Source organism: Anguilla anguilla, chromosome 14 (assembly GCF_013347855.1).
Source record: "Anguilla anguilla isolate fAngAng1 chromosome 14, fAngAng1.pri, whole genome shotgun sequence".
NCBI lineage: Eukaryota > Metazoa > Chordata > Actinopteri > Anguilliformes > Anguillidae > Anguilla > Anguilla anguilla.
The window spans coordinates 9,615,251-9,634,704 of NC_049214.1; positions in this window are offsets into that span (position 1 = coordinate 9,615,251).

Below are 19,454 nucleotides of genomic sequence, written 5' to 3' on the forward strand. Positions count from 1 at the left end.
CTAGCCTATCTAGCTGTATTTACATTATAAATAAGTGCACGCTAACCATTATAAACTGTCAATGCTTGATCAGCTGCATGTTGATAACTGGGTTTTTACATTATTCAAACTTAGTTTGGACAGAGGATACAACACATTAACAACGATTGAGCTGCTGACAATGATAATGTCAATTCTCTATTAAAAATTGACTGAGTGTAACTTTTGTTAAAGGTAACATTTGGCCAGAGACTACATAGTTAGCATGCTTATAGGCTACATAACACACAAAGGTAGAGCAGCTGAAAACAATTGATATTGCAAATTGTCGGTGTGAAATGATGTGTTGCAAACAAAACGGCAATACAACATTGCTTGGAATAAGTAGACAACTTGTGAAGTATGGGGGGAATATGCAGGGGATGCAGACACTAAATTCAGCAGCAGAGCAAGACCTGTGTAAGTCAAGAATCATTGTTTTTTTATTTTTTATTATTGCTACCTGTGATCATAAATTCCCCCTTCCCCCCACTACTCTCATTTCTTTGGCACCCACATGACAGGCAGATTTTTTAAAATCCTGTGCATGCCCTTGGTGTTGAGGCAGCCCAATGGTAATTGCAGTAAATGCCAAGAAAACCTAATCTCAAAAAAATGTGGGGGGAAAAAATACATAAATTAGGCTCCTCCAGCTTTGGGTTTAAGAATCCTGGTGAACCACAACAGATGTTCACCACATGAAATACAAGTAAATGGATGGCAGAAGAATCCATAGTCATCTCCTCGTGACACACAAAGCATCCTTTCACACAAAGAACCTTGAAGAGGACCTCAAAGTGGCATATTGGGCACAGTAAAGTGCCAAATTGAAGCTGTGATAAATAGTCATTAACATTTTTCTCCCCTGTAGCAGTAGCAAAGCCAAACCGATTCCTAGCTGAATGTCTTCCCCATGATCCTCTCCCTATTACTGTGCATTGGTGGAAATGTAAAATGCCAAAACAGCATATGCTAATTCCATTAACAGACCTGGTAAACTTTGGTTTTATTTACTTAATTTTTATTTAGTTTACAAGCTGTGCTTGATTTGTGCATGCAGGCTGTACAGGTTTTTGAGCACAACCTCTTTACCAAAGTCTTGCAGAATTTTTTTTGTTCTGCCATACGTTGCTTTTAGTAAGGGTGCATCTGAGGGTTGTCAGTAACCAGTTTTATCTTGAAGTCATTCAACCTTCTTTGCCTGAGGAAATGCTTAAAAGCAAACAAGAAAATGCATGGGATGCTAGAAAAAAGCAAATGAGGAAATGCATCTGTGCTAGAATTCTCAGACAAAAATGCACTGCAGAATATATTTCACTTAAATCTTTGATGTGATGGGCCCCAAGTAGATCATGCAATATGCACATAATATTATAGTTACCTTTTCAGAGCAAGAAAATTCAAATAATACCAAGGACACAGAGATCAGTAAACATTATGAGAGAGGACCATGCTTGTCCTTGGGAATTTGCTTTTATCATCATGCCAACTGCTACCCCTTCAGTAAAATGCACACTTCACTTGAACATTTTATTCACGGTGAGCAGTATCTCTCCTGCTTTTCAAGGATGGAATGAACAGGTTGTGTGTGTGTGTGTGTGTGTGTAGGGGGGGGGGGGGGGGGCGTCACTCATGAGGGGGCTACAGTAATCCACCAAGGCATGGAAGCAGAGCAGGATTAATGTAGGTGGCAAGGACTGCTAGAGTATGCCATGCAATAGTGATACATGCAACAACAATAAACACCCTTAGTCTAATTGCCGATGCTTCAATATATCCATCCATAATTTCTACATATCAGAATGTGTGTCCTGTTATAATTGCATTCCTATCAGTTCTGAGCATCTTTGTCAACACTGTTTTGGAATGTGATAATGCACAGCACTGATTTGTGTGAAGAGCATAACTATGCAGCATGCACACCTCACAAATAATGAGGTGCAAAACATGAATAAACAGATAAGTGTAAGATAAGCTCAAGCTCTCCTGTTAACTCCAAAATAATATATAATTAACTAGGCCTAATTATTAAGTGCTTATTATTTTGTTTTGTGTCTGTTCTATCATATTTTTATTTGTTTTAATAAAATTGGTTGCTTTATAATCACATCTCTACTAATCTGAATTAGAAAAAAAACTGAATTTATGATCTAGCCTATTCAATTTGGCTATTCATACCACTTACATAATATTAACTAGCAGCAGGTACATCCATGTATTTCACACACATTCCAAGATCCCCATTCATGTTAATTTAAAAAATATATTGCTATGCAACGACATCTCTCTCTGTCCTACATTTGTAGGCTTTTGCAAGCAGTAGTGAGTCAGTCCTATCACATCATATACAGCAAGCTTCATAATGTTTGGAGAAAAGACATTTTTTCTTGGTTTGCCTCTGTACTCCACCATTTTAGACTTTCAGTTAAACAATGGACATGTGGTGTAACAAAGAACACAGAACACTTGAGGCCTCTGGCTTCCAGACCACACGACTGACCCTCTGCTGAGACACATCCACAATTAACCTTTCTGGTCAACCAAGGCATAATGAAGTGGCTGTCCTTCCTATCGTGACCCTGCAGCAAACTCACTGCTTGATCGATTAGGCTCCAGTTTGGCACAGGAACAGCCTCTTTCAGAAGGAATTCTAGTAGTTAAAGTAGTAATAAACGGTTTATCCATCAGTGTTTGATTAACAACTCCAATACCTTGTGCCAATCAAATGTTCGAGTGCCCACAATGATCGACCAATCTGGTTATGGGAAATGCACGCGGGGTTCCGTGACATCAGTTTTATGCTCAAAGCTCACCAAAACCAACTTCGCTCTGAGGGCAAAGACCCTGTCTAACCAACCAGACCTTGACAGACTTCACTGTGCATTATGGTGAAATAATGACAATTATTTGGTCATCGGCTGTAGACGTCTTCCTTGGCTTACCAGGCACTTTGTGATTACTGAGCTCGCCAGTGCTCTCCTTCTACTTAATGATGTTCCAAACAGTTGATTTTGGTAAGTTGAAGGTTTGCCCTATGTTTTTTCATATTTATCAGCCTCATAATCCTTGACTTTTACTCAGGTCCTTATGCTGACACACCAATTACAGACGTAATCAAAAGCCTCAAGACTCAAGACTAGATAACAAAATCTCTCTTGTACCTGCAGAAAAGAAGAAATTGAATACAGCTGACTAATAGGAAATACCTGTGAAGCCATTTATCCAAAACATTGTGGCAACCTGAAATGGGGGGCTATGCATAAAATGTGCAGTTTCCTACATGGTGAAATGTATAACAGGCAAAATGTATTAAAATACAATTTAAAATGTGAAAATCAGCACTTTAACCATACAAATTGCTTGATTACAATTCTAAAATTATGATGTTCAGAGCCAAATCAAGACAAAATATCGCTTTGTCCCAAACATTAAGGAGCTCACTGTACTTCCCCAAACGACCATTAAAACATTCAGCTCCTCAGTCTCAGCAGACAGCCAATGGAAACAAGTTAGACACGCAAAGCACTTTTCCTGAACACGTTTATGTACATTATCATACTGGGTGTCACCCAACATCCAGGCACCCAACATCTTGTTCTTCCTTGTCATCTGATTGACCATGTTACCCCCTGTCGTAACAGAGCAATCTGTCCAAGTAAACAATTACTTATGTATCAGGACTGTGTCATGTAGTTCATCAGTCTTTGAAGGCTCATTTCCCCCTTGGTCATGACAGCTAACAACATGGATGATGATGATGGCATGCACTGCTTTAAAATGTGCTTCTGTCGTGAAGTGCATCAATCATGGACTCCTGAAATGCACATTGTTCACTTGGACTTTTGGGGTGCCTATTGCTTTTTTACTTAAAGAAATTTGCAGATTTAAAAAAAATATTTTTTTACCAATCACCTATACCTATCATATTTATCATCTAAACCACTTTTTCCATTAGTATTCAAATATAATGCATGGGGCAAATGTTAGCCTACATTTGGCCTACAGTACCAAGAATGAATCAAATCAATGGTTTCTAGTGTGACGATTTGCAAAAGCTGAGTACCTCAGTTTATTTTCTCATAGAAATGCCCTAGGCACCACTAAACCGAATAAATAAAATATTAAGCTTGATCAGCATATTAGTGGTGCTTGCTGGTTGTTTAAGAATGTTGTAAATACATTCAAAAAAAACATTATCAGTAATGTCAGTAAAATTTTATAGATGTAAATACTAATGAAATGAAATTAAATAAAAAAAACCAGGACTTCTTTAAAAAAAATTTAAAAATTAAAAAAAAAAAAACAGAAAAACCATGTTTCCCGTTTTGTTTGAAAGGAATTAATTTACTGTTTTTAAAAGGTGATACAATACTCTCTAGCACTTTATCTCTGAAAAGGACACAAGGTAGTCAGAACAGAAGATTAATGGGTTTCAGTCAAGTACATAGTGTTTTTTTTGCCATAATAACTTGTTGACCATGATAAATGAATGCACCTGTATGTAGTTAAGCAGTTTCAGATGCTATTACATATGCATAGGGTGGCTAGGTGGTCTGTTGCTCAATTAATCTGTTTGCCAAGTACTGTGCAATGGAGATCACTGCATTATCATTAACCTAAGGTCTTAAAGCTTGGCTCTCCAGAATAAAGAAACTTACAGGTAGAAAGTCTGCACAGCAACTAAGAATGGAAAACATGATAAACAAAAGCAACATTCCCATTAGCATCAACATTTTGTGCACTGTGTGGACACAAATTAAAGTTAGTTGACTATAAAACTGATAGACCTTTGTATTTTGCCAAGTCAACTGTACTCGGAAATGCAATTAGTAATGTAAGTGTTCAACTATCCTAGAAAACTCTCAATAGATGGATGTGTTGTTAATCTTTCCAAAAATGTGAATGACATTTTTTCATTAAATACAAAAAATTTCATCTACATTAATTCAAAAGGTAGATAAGTATCACAAGATATACAATGCACATCAGAACTAAACATATAATATCTATAAATCATGCTCTCTGAAAAATAACGTAACATAAACATAATTTCCCCCTTTCCTAAATGTTTTTTCTTCCCTTTTTTCCCCCCCACTGAACAATTAGTGTGCTTAACCAATTTCCATATAAGTTTTTTTTTTTTTTTTTTTCCTGGACCTCCTGCCCCTTTCCCCTAGCTTTGGTTCACACATTGCTTTAGCCCTGAACCTCTCCCGGTTGAGCCCCATGCCACAATGCAACCTGGAGGCCTAGATGTATCGCCTTGCTTTTCTGAACTGCATATAGCACACAGTTCTTTGCTTGGAAAGTCTACTTTGCCAGCTAGTTTATTGCTTCATGCTATAAACTGTCCTACCACTATCATTATTAGTTTAGATATATTCCCCAATTACTTCCTCATTACCATTTAGCCTCTCTTTAACTATTGATAGAAGACTGGCCAGTGAGTGATGCGCTTTCCTTGTATAGACAGGTTTTTCCACCCAAGTTTTCTTCAAACCACTGCATGACAGTATTTTCTTCTTGTATTCAACTGGTATTTATTGAACTGTGATTTAAATTAGCCATTGGAAATTTAGCTGGACACGGAGTTATTCAAATATTGTATCTTTATAATAGAAACATGATATCTGACATTGGAAAGGAATGTGGTTAAAGTCACAGATTTCCCTGTGTTGATGGCTGAGTAGACGAGTATTATTTTTTTTAATACATGTGTAACTCATTCACTCAGAAATACATTATATTAATGAATGGATACTTGTTACTTAAAGTTAGTTGATAGTGTTATCGTGTTAACACCCACAACAACCACTGGTACTGTTAAGTCAATTGTGATTTAAAGATAAAATAATTAAATATCACTTGATTAAAACCAACTTGGAGGTTTCCTTAAATGTCACTGTTATAGCCCAGACTTGAGCAATAAACGACAAATGCATTTTATGTTATCCATTATAAGTTTAATTAAGCAACAAATTAAATAATGTGAAAAATATTCATTAAGAACTGATAAAATGTTACAGATGTTCTTGTGCATTAACAGGACATGGAATTTTCACCTCTGCTATTTATCAGAAGTAACACCATTTCAGATGAAAAGGAACTGAGTGCAGTCAAATTCAGGGAACATTTTTGACACAGATTTTAATACCTTGGTAAACACATGCTGTTCTGCCAGTTGTCAACAGTCTTTACAAAGAAATCTGAAAATTATGCCAAAAGGGAACGCTCATTGATATTCATTGGGGCTGTAAGTGGCAAACCTTTGCTTGACTGCCTTAACGGCAAAAAGCTGATGAATTCTGCATCAACCTGAAATTTATTTATTTATTTTTTTGCAGTGCACTATAATTTTATCCCTCGTAATCCAATGTAGCTTAATGGAGGCAGTCAATCATTTGATCAAAGATTACTTTAAAATGTCTCTGTTATGTCAGTATATTTATCAGATGTCAATGGTTTTCACCTGAACCCACAGAAGTCAAAACATGTTCATTGTGAGAAAAAGTACAGCAAAGGACATTGATGTAGTATAATTTTTGTTATCTTCTCAGTCAACTCTGTGGAAAAAGATGTTTTATCACAAATCAGAGAACAACAAAATGTTGACATTTTACAGCCAATTCCTAAATACAAACTATATATTGGCTTCCAATTTATTTTTTACAGAGGATCTTGTTTTATGTGAAATGGAGTGTGATCATTTTTGTTAATACAAGTCATTTTTAAAAAATGTTTTATTTAAACTTGATATTGCTTGCATGGCAATGCAGTGAGCGCCATACAATGAAGTCAGAACCATAAAATGAAGACAGACAATACAAATAAAATAGAAATATTGAGGCCTATTAAATACATATTGAATCTTACAAGCCTATCCACACGTTTGCCCCATTAATGTAGATTACTTGATTGAAGTTATTTGAAATAATTTAGGAAGCAATGGGTAGCACTGCATTGGAATAGGCTATAGCTTGTTTAATTTGAGTGAGCTAAGACAGCCAAATATTGTTTCTTGTAACTTGGTCAAAATTTTAATGGCAGGCCTAGATTTTGCAAGTTTGAATTAATGACTTAGAGTGCTTTGTATGGGTCAGTAACATAAAAAAGTATGTAGCTATATAAATGCAGTCCATTTACCATTTACCAATATTCAGACCTGGATTGTTCTTTTTTACTTTTAAGGCTCTTGAAGGGTATGTAGGTTTCCTGGCTCTCTCATGCCAGTGCAGATAGTACATCTGTCCTAGTAGTTATGCTGCCATAGGAAACTCTTGGCAGGGTCATCAGTATTGCCACCCCCTTTTTTCCTTTTTATTTTAGATTACCTGTATGGTACAGTATCAGCGCATCAATGGGTCTCCCTCGGTCATGGAAAAGAAGCTTCCCAGAATTCTACAAACTCACAACAGCTTGAACTCAGTTCACATTCGCATATCATTTACAGTCCATGTAGTCATAGACGTTCTGTCAATCCAGAAATCACAAAAAAGATACTGCTAGCTCATGTAATTCCAATCAAATATGGACACATGAATTTGTTTTTGTCAAGTGTTTCTTTGACTTGAAATATAGCATGGATCTATAATCTATACCCATTACTGTACATATATAAAATGAGTGTAGGTCTGTTGGCAATTGGCTGTAGTATACACTTAGCAATCTGCCCTGTATGGCTCATTTACTTGGTGAAAATAGGAGAATGAAGGGCAACATGGATCTGTACTCGTTAGTATACACATATATAAAAGGATTGTATGTCTGTTGGCTATGGCAAACACTTATCAATCTGCCCTTTATGGCCTATTTACTTAGTGTGAATTTTGCACATCAATTTCTAAACCTCTTTCCTTACAATTCATTTTCAAATGCCAAGTGATGTTCTCCATAAGACAAATCAAACTCCAGATGGCCCTTAATATAGGCTTTAACTACAAGTTGTAAAGGATGTATAATGCATATTGTAATATTGCTTTCATATATTTAATTACGTAACGTAGCACAGAACAACTGGAGGCTAAATACCTGCCTTCTGTTATTAAGAACAGCTGTACAAAATGATTGAAAAAATACAATCTCATTGATTTCCTCTGTATGAATAGGCACTGCTGGTAGAGTACACAGTCAACTGCTTAATCTCAATATTTCAAAAATATCTTGAAGGCCCCCACTTTTGTTTCAAGTTGTATTAAATGCTTGGTCATCTCCATGAAGTTGTATTAAATTATTGGTCAAAACAAGCATGTTAGATTTGGCAATAAATCTGACGTAGATTCAGATTTGACATGGACACTACCATGGTGGGCCTTCTCCAGCAGGCTACTTTGGCCTTTGGTGGAAATGTGACATTTTGATATATGCACAGTTCTTATTGAAAAAAAATCTTCAGTATGGTGTGGCTGTTTGTGTGTCTAATACAAAGTTGTTACATCAAGCAGCAAATGAAATATAATTGATACAAACCTCAAAGTTTCTGTTTTATACAAGTTTCTTCACTGTTCTGGAACATCTGGCTTCTCAGTCACTATTTTACACCAAAGCAAATATCATTAGTATTGTTTTAAGTATTATAATAATTATTAGCTTTATTCTTTCGATACTGAATACTTTACTGAATACTGAAAGACAAGTATTCATTGAATCCAGGTCCATGTTGTCATTATGTCTTGAAGGTAGAAAGGTACAAAATATTTGTATTGGTATATATTTTCAATGTTTTTAAATCAATACCATTGTACTATTTTAGCTTAGTATATCTGAAAATGCAATCCATGCTGCATTGGCAAAGGGCATATTAATATTGATGCCAATTGTATTTAGTTTGTAGTATTTTTGTACTTGGTACAGCAAAGTACAAAAAAAAAAAAAAAAAAAAAAAAAAAAAAACACCAGATTGGTATTAATTTTTATTTTTTATTTTTTACATTACATTGCATGTCAAATGTTTTAACTGCACACTTTTTTCCTGGCACATAAATAAATGAATTTTTAGTGCATATGTCCAAACCAGGAGGGTATACCACGGAGCAAGATTACAGGGATAGTTACTTAAACATGGTAATTTATGCAGCATGGCTAACTGGGGACATGTATTATGAAGCAAAATTACTGAGTCAGCTGGATAACTGAATACATGATTTTCAAAGCTCCTTTTTGAAAGAGCTTTGAATTTTTGAAAAAGCTTGAAGTGCAAATCTAAAATTTGCCAGAGCAATTGTCTTTAAAACCCATTTTATGACTACGGAAACAGAAAACTATCAATAAGCTTCCACAGACAAACTTGGTAAATTGTATATTTGTTTACATTTTCTAGTTTATCCTTCGACTCAAAATCTTCTGAACAATAAGTTGGTGATGCGTACAAAAAAGTATGAAGTCAATTTTAGCACAAAAAATTACACTCGAAATATAATTACTAAAACTAAATAGCTCTTAAGGAATAACAGGTAACGCTGCTTACGGGATAGAGAAAATATCAACAATGCAAGATCGCAACCATTTGAATGAACTCCTGACCTGATGAATAATAACCAAATTACAGTAATAATCAATCACTTGGCGATGCATGCAGCACCTCAGGTCTCTCTGTCAAGAGTTTAGAAGTGAAAGGAAATGTTGTCTGCAGGGCAGAATGTAAATGGAGAACAAAATCATTCCAAGATAGATCAACAAATAACACAACGGATGACAGGGGCACAAGAGGGCATACAATCCCCAACTGAAAGAAAAGCATCTAAAAGATAGCTAGGAGGTGAACCAATTCAGTGTAATACAGTCCACAGCAATCCAGGTTTACAGATGATTTATGAGACTTGCATTTTTGACTGCACACAAATCAAAGTAAACAAAGATCCAGGCTTCATTTTTCAGGTCATTTAATGCATCGGTTAGTATTTTTCTGCCTTTTATTCAGAATAAAAGCAAGACACAATTTTTTTTTTTTTTTTTTTTTTAAATCAATTCAAATCAGCAACAGCAACATTTGAGAAAATATATAATGCACAGGCAAATATAAATTACTCTGTAAATCTGATTTCATATCTTCAACATTTGTTGGGGTAATTTAGATTTAGATTAAGCCTTAATTTATAAAAGTTGCGACAATAAAAGAGAAGCATGTTACAGCACCTAATCTGACATGGAGCCTCTAAAATACTGAATAAATAAGCAAATGATCTAAAAGTATGATACAGGATGAGCATGCATCACTAATTCATCCAATTATTTCAAGGATTCTCCTCTGTATTGAAGATGGCTTTAAAAGTATTTGAAGAAAATCTAATTTACCAATGATGATCTCTTAATGACATTTTTAATTTTCGTTTCTCATGGTTGCAGAACAACCATGATGTCACTTGCACAATGTTATCGAGCAACTGGAATGAGGTCCTATATACAGTTTCATTATGCATTGTTGTATTTTACCATTTATGATTATCAATAGTAGTCACAGTAGTCGCAGCACAGTAGAAAGCAGCAGTATAGTAGAAAGCAGCAGCAGCAACAGTACAGTAGAAAAACAGAGTTAAATTGACTGGTCTACTGAACAGGTTATTAAACTGGAAGTAGATCCACCTTATCAACAACAAGCTCTTTATTTTCACTGGAATACAAAGGTGAACATTAGACCATAACAAGTCTTACTTTCCATGAAATGCTACCATGATTTGACAAAGGGGCATGTCTTAGCATAATTGCTCAATAATGCATTGTATTTATCACTGTAGTTCTAACACCTGGCTTTAAATGCAATATGTTTGGTGAGAAGTTCACCCCAAATTGCAGTGAGGAGCCCTGTTTATCCTTTCTGTCAACCAGGGCAGTAAATTTCAAATTAGTATGCCAGTAGTCAATGTCCAACAGAACATTAGTGCCAAGAACATTAATCACTTTGAGAGGATTAAAACGATGAGGTGTAATAACTAGCTTCACAGTTGCTCCTAGGAACAATTATGAAATTGAAATAACTACAAAAAATAAAGTTCAAGTCACCACTCAGTGCCCTCATATAAACACAAACCTAACTGGAGAATGTGTATTAAGTACAGAAACAACTTAATAAAATAATAATAGCGTAATAAAATTGTACAGATTCATGTCCCAACAGGACAAAGACCCAGAAAAACACAGCAAAAACTACAGATCTGTGCTATGACCTTAAAATTGATTGACTAGAGATGCTTTCTGGTATGTGTGCGTGCGTGCATGTTGTAGCTGGTGTCATGTTTTTGGAGACAGCGAATGCTTGTCTGTGCTTCTGTGAATAGATTCTATTTTCCCAGAATTTGGACTGCTGTTATTATAATTTTACAATACAGAATCTGTCATGTTAGGTTTATCATATTCCCCTTTGAACTTAAAGTGCAGCCTAAATTTGTCTTTTACCCAATGAATGGGCAACAGACATCATGAACTTATATGGTTGTTTTTAGATTTGGCTGGGATGTATGAAATCAACCTCATTCTCTGCCTTTCAGGGGTGGAGTCACAATTGCACATGTGCAGATTTCAGATTAACAAAATGAAGATTTCTTTGTTTGCACAGTTAATTTTCTGTTTGACTGGGCACTCCCTATTAGCCTTTTGCCTGCATTTATAATGGGGAAAAAATTCAACAATCTGCACAGCCTTTATAACTCTCATTAATAGCCTTTTCCCATGGAGCTCAAGCCTAATAAATGAAAGTACACAATACGCTTTAAAACTTTATTTGGAAGTTCCTCTCAAACACTTGCTCAATGTTACTCTTATCACTGTTAATGTGAGAGATCTCCACATTTAAAAAAATCAAAAGCATGTAATGTGCTACACAGAAGCCATGTGTTCTGCATGACTTCTCTAAGCCAATGCAAGAAGCTGATAATTGCATAATGACTTCCAATATATTACATTTTACACCTTTTTTTTTTCCCCCCGCAAAAGTAAATGCATCAGACTCACTCACACATCCACATGCACAATCTGGGTGCCACAGATAAGAGGGATGTGGTTGCACCTGAGGTGGCTAACGAGAGAATACATTTAGCAATTCAATTAGCCAGTTCCCAGGGGGGAGAGGGGAGTCTGTGCTTATCTGACATGGAGATCACTGACAAAGGTTAGCCTGCATAGAATCACATTGCATATTATTGTATCTGTATCACGTTGGGAAAATAAATAAAAACATTTTAAAAAATCAATCCACCAAATCAATGACGACTTGGCAAGTTTGGTTGCAAATGGTCTGGTCAAACAAATTAAATCCAGTACCTAGGGTAAATAACAGATTTAAGAGGCAACCCATCCCATCCCTCGGTCACTTAAACTTGGTGAGCTGCACACTCCTGCTCTTCCCCAGAGGTATAGCACTCTGGCTCCCTGAAAGAGTACAATTGATAAGACAGCCATTTAATTATTTGTATTTATCACACATTTATGTCACATTCACAACTATATTTGTCATCAGTGAGTATTTCAAAGATTAAAATCAAACTAGATCATTTTATATGGGGAATAAAATGTGATTTAATATAGGCACAAATTCCAACTGTTAATCTGCGTAAATTACTTTGGATAACCGCACCTACTAAATTCTGAAAATGTGTCAAATTTGCACTGCATGCATATTCATGATATTGCACATACTTGATTGCAGGAACAAAATAGACATAATTCATCACAAACTCAACACACCTTTAGGCCATCAGTGCTTCAGATCTATTAAGACATCAGTTGACTACATTGCTTTTATTTTAATTTCAGAAAGTTGGTGTAATTAATCCACAAGCAGGTACATTTCCTCTTTTTTATTTATTTAACAGGTATTGCAGGTTGGTATGTGGTAGTTTAAAATGCATACAAATTTTCATTTAACAATGTGAGAAATTGCAGTTATGAGACTATTATCTTTCCATTAACTGTGACAATGTTTCTCACCTTTTGCCTCAAAAAAAAAAAAAAAAAAAAAAGAAGTGGGGGGGGGGGGGGGGGGGGGGAAATGGAGGGGTACTCCATACGTGCCGATTGGTCCAAGACTGCTCTCTTAAATTCCACAAACGTCCTTTTTAATATTCAGCTGCCAGGCCTTTCTACACATACCGTTAGTATTTAGGCTACAAGAAACATTTGATAATTTTTGATCAATTACCATTTTTACTTTTCTTTCCATAGCACACGATTACAGTATTGAACAATTCTGAACCTTTTCAGAACACAATGGTACTTAAGACAAATAATTCTATTCAATATTTTAAAATCATTGAATCTTAAATAATCCGATGGGTAAATTAATGGAGAAAAAGGGGTTTGCTCAATGTTTTAAATGTTTCCTCTTCCCTTTAGGGAATAACAGCCTACATATAGGCTAAATGGACTCTCTGGGCAGTTTACTTGGCACGACTAATACTCAAGTCTGATAGTTTCCATCTAGTATCTCTGATTGGGACATGGAATCCCTCATTAACTTCCATTCACATCGATTTTTTAAAGAAGTTCATGCCATAACCATAGCAAGCACATTATCAAACGACCAAATTTATTGTAGCTTTGAGACGATACATTTAATATAAGACTGTCAAATAGCTCTTGCCACCTTTGAGACCCCTTCTGTCTTCTTTTCATATGTAGGCTATTTGTTTTCCTGAAATCTTCTGTTAATGCATGCCTTTGAAGTATAGTTTTTCAAAGTTGTAGATATACTTTATTATGCAACTGTTAAGCACTACCTCTTGACCTTAAGGGCCATCCTACTGTAAATTTGCTACATTTCTGTTTTGATTTTATTTTGCAATATATCCATTCAGTTGGATTTTGGGCCTACTGGGGCTATACTTCCATATGACCCTAAAAGAAAAACAAAGCAAATCTAGACTGAGGTTACCAAAAAATCATGCAGATGTATGATATAGGCCATTGAAGCAGCTAACGGAAAAAATTGACATTCCTCATTATTAAATTTGATTCCATTCAAGTATAATACACATGAATCATGTGCATCCACACTGCAAAATCTCTATTCTTAGTATGCATCTTTAAACTTGATATACATTAAATTTATTTAGACTGAAAATTGGACAGTAAAACCTAAAGACCTATATTTACCATAGTAAATATAACCATACAATAACATGACAGTAGGGCATTAGTATATAGTTCATAAATGATCTTGTTCTCTATAGTTGCATCAAATACAAAATGTGATGTAATGTCATATTGTAACTGTATTGATTAACCCCTTTATAATTATGAAAACCTACCAGTGAAGTTTAAGTGCTCATATGTGGAAAGGGACTGTGAGGAGCAATTTAACACTCTACCGTACAGATGATTGAAGTTGAACAATAAAATCACTCAGCACTATTAATTTTGATTCCTTATCATCCAGGGCATATCCAGAGATTAAAGTGGCAAGAAATAAAACTGCAGCGTTGCCAGGGACTTATTTGAATTATGACAGAACATTAACACTTTGAAATGCATGGATGTTGCCTGCAGCGTCACCATGGAAATATGTACCTGAACTGTGTTCTAAGGAAGCTTGAGAAATTTCAGGACACTTTGCCACTTCCCTCCCTCCACTCTCCCTCTCTCGAACTGCATTCCCCATTCTCTTTGCCTTCCACTGGCCCTTTTTTTTTTTTTTTTTTTTTTTTACACTGCTACATTAACAACTTCAAAAGAAGGCCTGCATTTTTTCATTTCTTTTCCAAATACAAAAGACACTTGAGGTGGTATCCCCCAACTACGTGTATGCCAGCATACTTATGTAAAAGGTCACCACAATTGGTCATATAAAGACTATAGTTATACATTTAAAAAAATGTTCAAGAATCACCTACTGATGCATACACATACATTACATGACATTTTATTTGCATTAATTTTGCAAATGCTCTTATTCAGAGTGAGCTACAATATAGGAGATATAATGGAAGTAGTTGCACTTTGACGGAAAGCTTTTAAAAGGATTTCATAATGTACATTTTATGCCCTTTTACATTAGTTATTAGGGGGCTTTTAAGATATGATAACTAGTGCCACTGAAATTTTATACAAAAAACTACCAATTTAACTATTTCGTGCACAGACATTTTATGCAATACAATATTTAATTAGGCAGGTGCTCTGGCAAAAGGAATTGTAAATGAATGTGCAAGACAAAGTTCTCTACATAATTACTAGTGACATTATCGGTTTTCAAAGGCCCAGTACTCCATGAAGAAAAGCCCACACGACAGAGAAGAGGGAGGGACACGACAGACGGGGGGGGACGGGAAGGCAGACGCACGCGCACACGCGCACACGCGCGCACACGCGCACACGCGATTTAAGTGGTCACATATCACCACTGAAAGCAGGGATTAAGAAACAATGATTTAAGACAAAATCAGATGAACATTTTAAAACTAATATTGTGGTAATGAAGAGTAGCCCCCTTGAATTGAATTCCGTCTTAGTACGGAATTATCTTGTGGACTCATCCCTTTTGACAGACTTTACACTTTATGTAGGCCTACTTGTCTTCAGATGCATTGGAAATATATCCAGTCCATGGATAGCCAAATTACTTACTCAGATGACCTGCCAAGACATTTTGCAAATAAAAAGCCGGAAATATTTGTACCCTCTGAACAAAAAGAGATTATAGTTAAGCTGCAAGTCATGTATTGCTAACAGGTTCCAGGAGCCCTGAGGTCCATATGGTCCATATGGCTTTGGTAGAGAGAATTTTCTGCCAGTTTGTTTGTAATGGGAGCAGGGACTGAAGATAATTAGTCTTTGTCAACCCCTATCATATAGCCTATTCAAAGTTTTTATACCCTTAAAGGTGAAGAGAAAGGGGAAGGTGGAGAAGGAACAAAGTGAAACCAAGAGAGACTACAAACGGCAGACCGGAGCTCAGTGATCCAACTCATCCCCCAGAAATCTAATCCGGAGACTGGACACCGCCCTCCCATTCCCCACCCGTTCCACCAGCTCCACCACCTGGCATATCTCTCAATAAGATATTCTATCCATGTAAATGGTACACAGTCATTAGATAAGTACACAATATTGCTTTGTGTGCAGCTTCACCCGTTTAGCATGGCTTTCCATCACCTGGCTTCTATTTGCATCAGTACTCTTCGGATGGGAGACCGTCTAATAGCCTATAGGTTAAGGTTAAGGTTCCCCACACAAACCCAATTCAATTGAATGAATAGAGGCATAGGCTTATGTACAAAACTGGTTAGTTTATTTTACCCATAGATTTTATCGATTCACCATATCACAGCTGTGTTTTCACGAGAATACAATTCATTTTAAAATCTCCAAAATAACAAACAGGCACAGCATAACAAGACAATATAGTGGCGTAGCCAAACTAGCACTGAGGTAGAGCAGTTATGCCACCGACATTTCTTTTGGTTTCTTTTCTTTTGGGGACAGTGCTGGGATGGGTAGATAAAACAAGGTTTCCTAGAAGCAATAGAAAGCCCAGGAAAAGAGGCGTGGAGTGGCATGAGAAGCGCAGGACATAAGCTGGTCGATGTCCCTGAGATGCACAACCAAAAACCCTCCCATCGTTTTCAAGGGAGGTAAAAAGATTGTACAACTCTTACAGACTGTAGTCTCCCCGATTAATTCAATTGCTCATAATCTAAATCATAAAAACAAAGAACCAGTAAACAACTGTGGCGCAGCCAAAAGAAACACCCTCCAGGAGGAGTAGAAATGATAAGAAATGTACTCTATATAGGCTACTTGAGAATAAAGTCTGATTCTGAAGATTCTGCCTCATCCTCTTTATTGAAAAGATAGAAGAAATCTGCTAAATCTAGATCAAAAAAGAAGAACTTTGTTGACTGGAAACCACAACAGTAACACACAATGTAAAACTGATCAAAGATAATACAATTCTTGCCCAACATAGAGGGAGATATTGCACACTGTCTAAAAAGGGGGAAGAATTGCACAATGTCCAAAAAGGGGAAGGGGATATTGCACAATGCCCACATAGAAAAGGCCACTGCACACAAAAGGACTCCTTCCACTACACACAAATTACAATTAAAGTTGCTGGGATAAGGTGCAACACAGCACACAAGGGGGCAAAGTTAAAGAATCCAGGAACCCCGATACACAAACGGTAAGGTGCACTTACGTTAAATACATGGACATACATTCAAAACTATCCACACATGTAAATATACATACAGCATTTAATTCTCCACTTTAGCCTGCAAGGCAACAGATAAACCATTGCCATTAGCTTACACCCATTACATCCCATTTTTGAAGTTGGAGAACAGCTGCCTACCAGTAAAACCATAGTTGCTTATCACGCTGGTTTCGGCCTCGCCCACACCAGTCACAGCAGGCCACACTAAATTTTTAAATATTCAAGAGGTCGGTCTCACATGTCTCACATACCACATACCTACACAGAACCAAGAGTTTGGCACATTTCAGGGTTCCCTACAGAAATAACCACAGACTCTCAGCCCTTAAATACATTAGTTTCTGTACCTTCTGACCACATTTCAACAGACAGAATTCACAAATAACTTCACACAATGAAGCCACAAACTTAGGGTATTTTGCAGTTTTTCCTTGTTTTTCCTGCCTCAAATGCTCCTAGCCCACACAATGTCTCCCCATTGGTCTTTTTTTACATACATCAACCAATAAAAACATTGGATACACACACAAAATGCTTCCCTCGTAGCTCACTGGGTAGTGCCTTTGCCTTTGGAACTTTCTGCACGACTGACAAACCAGGGTTCAAATGAAGAGTAACCCCCCTCCGACCGAAGCATATCCAACTCGTTATGCTGGCTTGCTGGCCAACTACAAATACAACATTTAAACTATTGCTTTTGCATCAAAATATTTGCGGGATACTCAATTACATTTCTGAAATCCAAATAATAGACCCACACTTTACAGTTCCACGTTCCGCATTTTCACCGTGTTTAATGTTAGCTACCTTGCGAGACGACAGACCGACTGTATAACGTTAGTACACATTCAGGCATCTCCGAAATTGATCTGACATCAGCCTCACGATTCTGGAACGTTACCCGTCGTATAGAAACGTCTGCAAGATAATGACTTCACGCCTGGTATGTCTAGTTTATTTAACTCAAACTGTTCACGTAACCGGTGCCGCTGTACTGATAACTGCTTTTTAAACTATGTTACTGTAGCTACCCGACAGCCCCTCCTTTCAAAATTAATGGTTTGCTAGCCCTATAGATCCTCCACGGACACAAACAATTCATTAACCTGTCGCGTGAGATAGCCCATAAAAAAAAAAACACTTCCCTTTCTAATTGACATACTTTCATTTATTTGGCATTCATGGTAAAGGATTGAATCCATGCTTATGTTTCTTTCAGACACAGTAGGCTGTGTTTGCATGCATGTATGCATGTCTGTCATAACCTACATTTATATATGAATTACTATTATCACGTACTCATTACAAACAAAGTGCAAAAATAAATTATATTTGATGAAAAACAATTTAAGAAACATTGGGTAGCATTGCTTTGGAATACAGCGTGTTTAATTTGTGAGGTAAGATGCACGTTGGCTGATAGCCAGTAGCAACAAGTGTTTGTTCTAAAATTCTCCTTACACAGTACAAATTCCATTAAAAACATACGCAACCATAACTTATAAACTATAATGTCACCTTCTGCAAGCGCAGTACACCCACCGCCATTAGCTAGCCATCTCCGTCTTCTGTTAACTAGGCTAATCCTAATGCACTCACTTGTCACGTTCGTTCCAGATACGCAACGCTACAAAAGTTCAAATGTACAAACAAGCGTTACTGTCATACCCTTTATGCCTAATCCACCATAAAAATAGTTAATTTAATAACACGGCCAATGCGAAACTAAAAGTAATTAAAACATACCTCAGTCCGGCTATCAGAGAGGGCCTGGCATATTAATTACCAAACGATAGTTTGAGGAGGTCTCGGGAGGACCGACAGCTCACCTCGTTTTAAAGCGACGCCTTCATTATATTGTAGCTACCGCTGGGTCCTAATGTCCCACTACTACACCAATTAGACTTTGTTTACGATAATTTGTGTCCTCAGTGATGGCATTATTACACATTTTGTCAAAAGAAAACCTCACAGTGAAATGTTTTACATGTTATATGGTTATTATGTATTCATACTTTTGTTTATTTAGGTGTCCCAAAATGTTAAGCCACCAGGGTCCTGAGGGACTTCTACAGCAATTACAGAAGCAAAATGGCATTATTATTAATAATAATAATAATAATAATAATAATAATAATAATAAACAAATAAATTAAACAGCAATCTCTATTAAAAATAACCTCAGAATGGATTATTTTTATTGGTGAAATGAATATAATGCTAATTGTAGCCAGCCTCTGTTGTCATCATCCTGGTTGTCCAATTCCTATCAGCTGAAGCTGTGGCGCAAGGA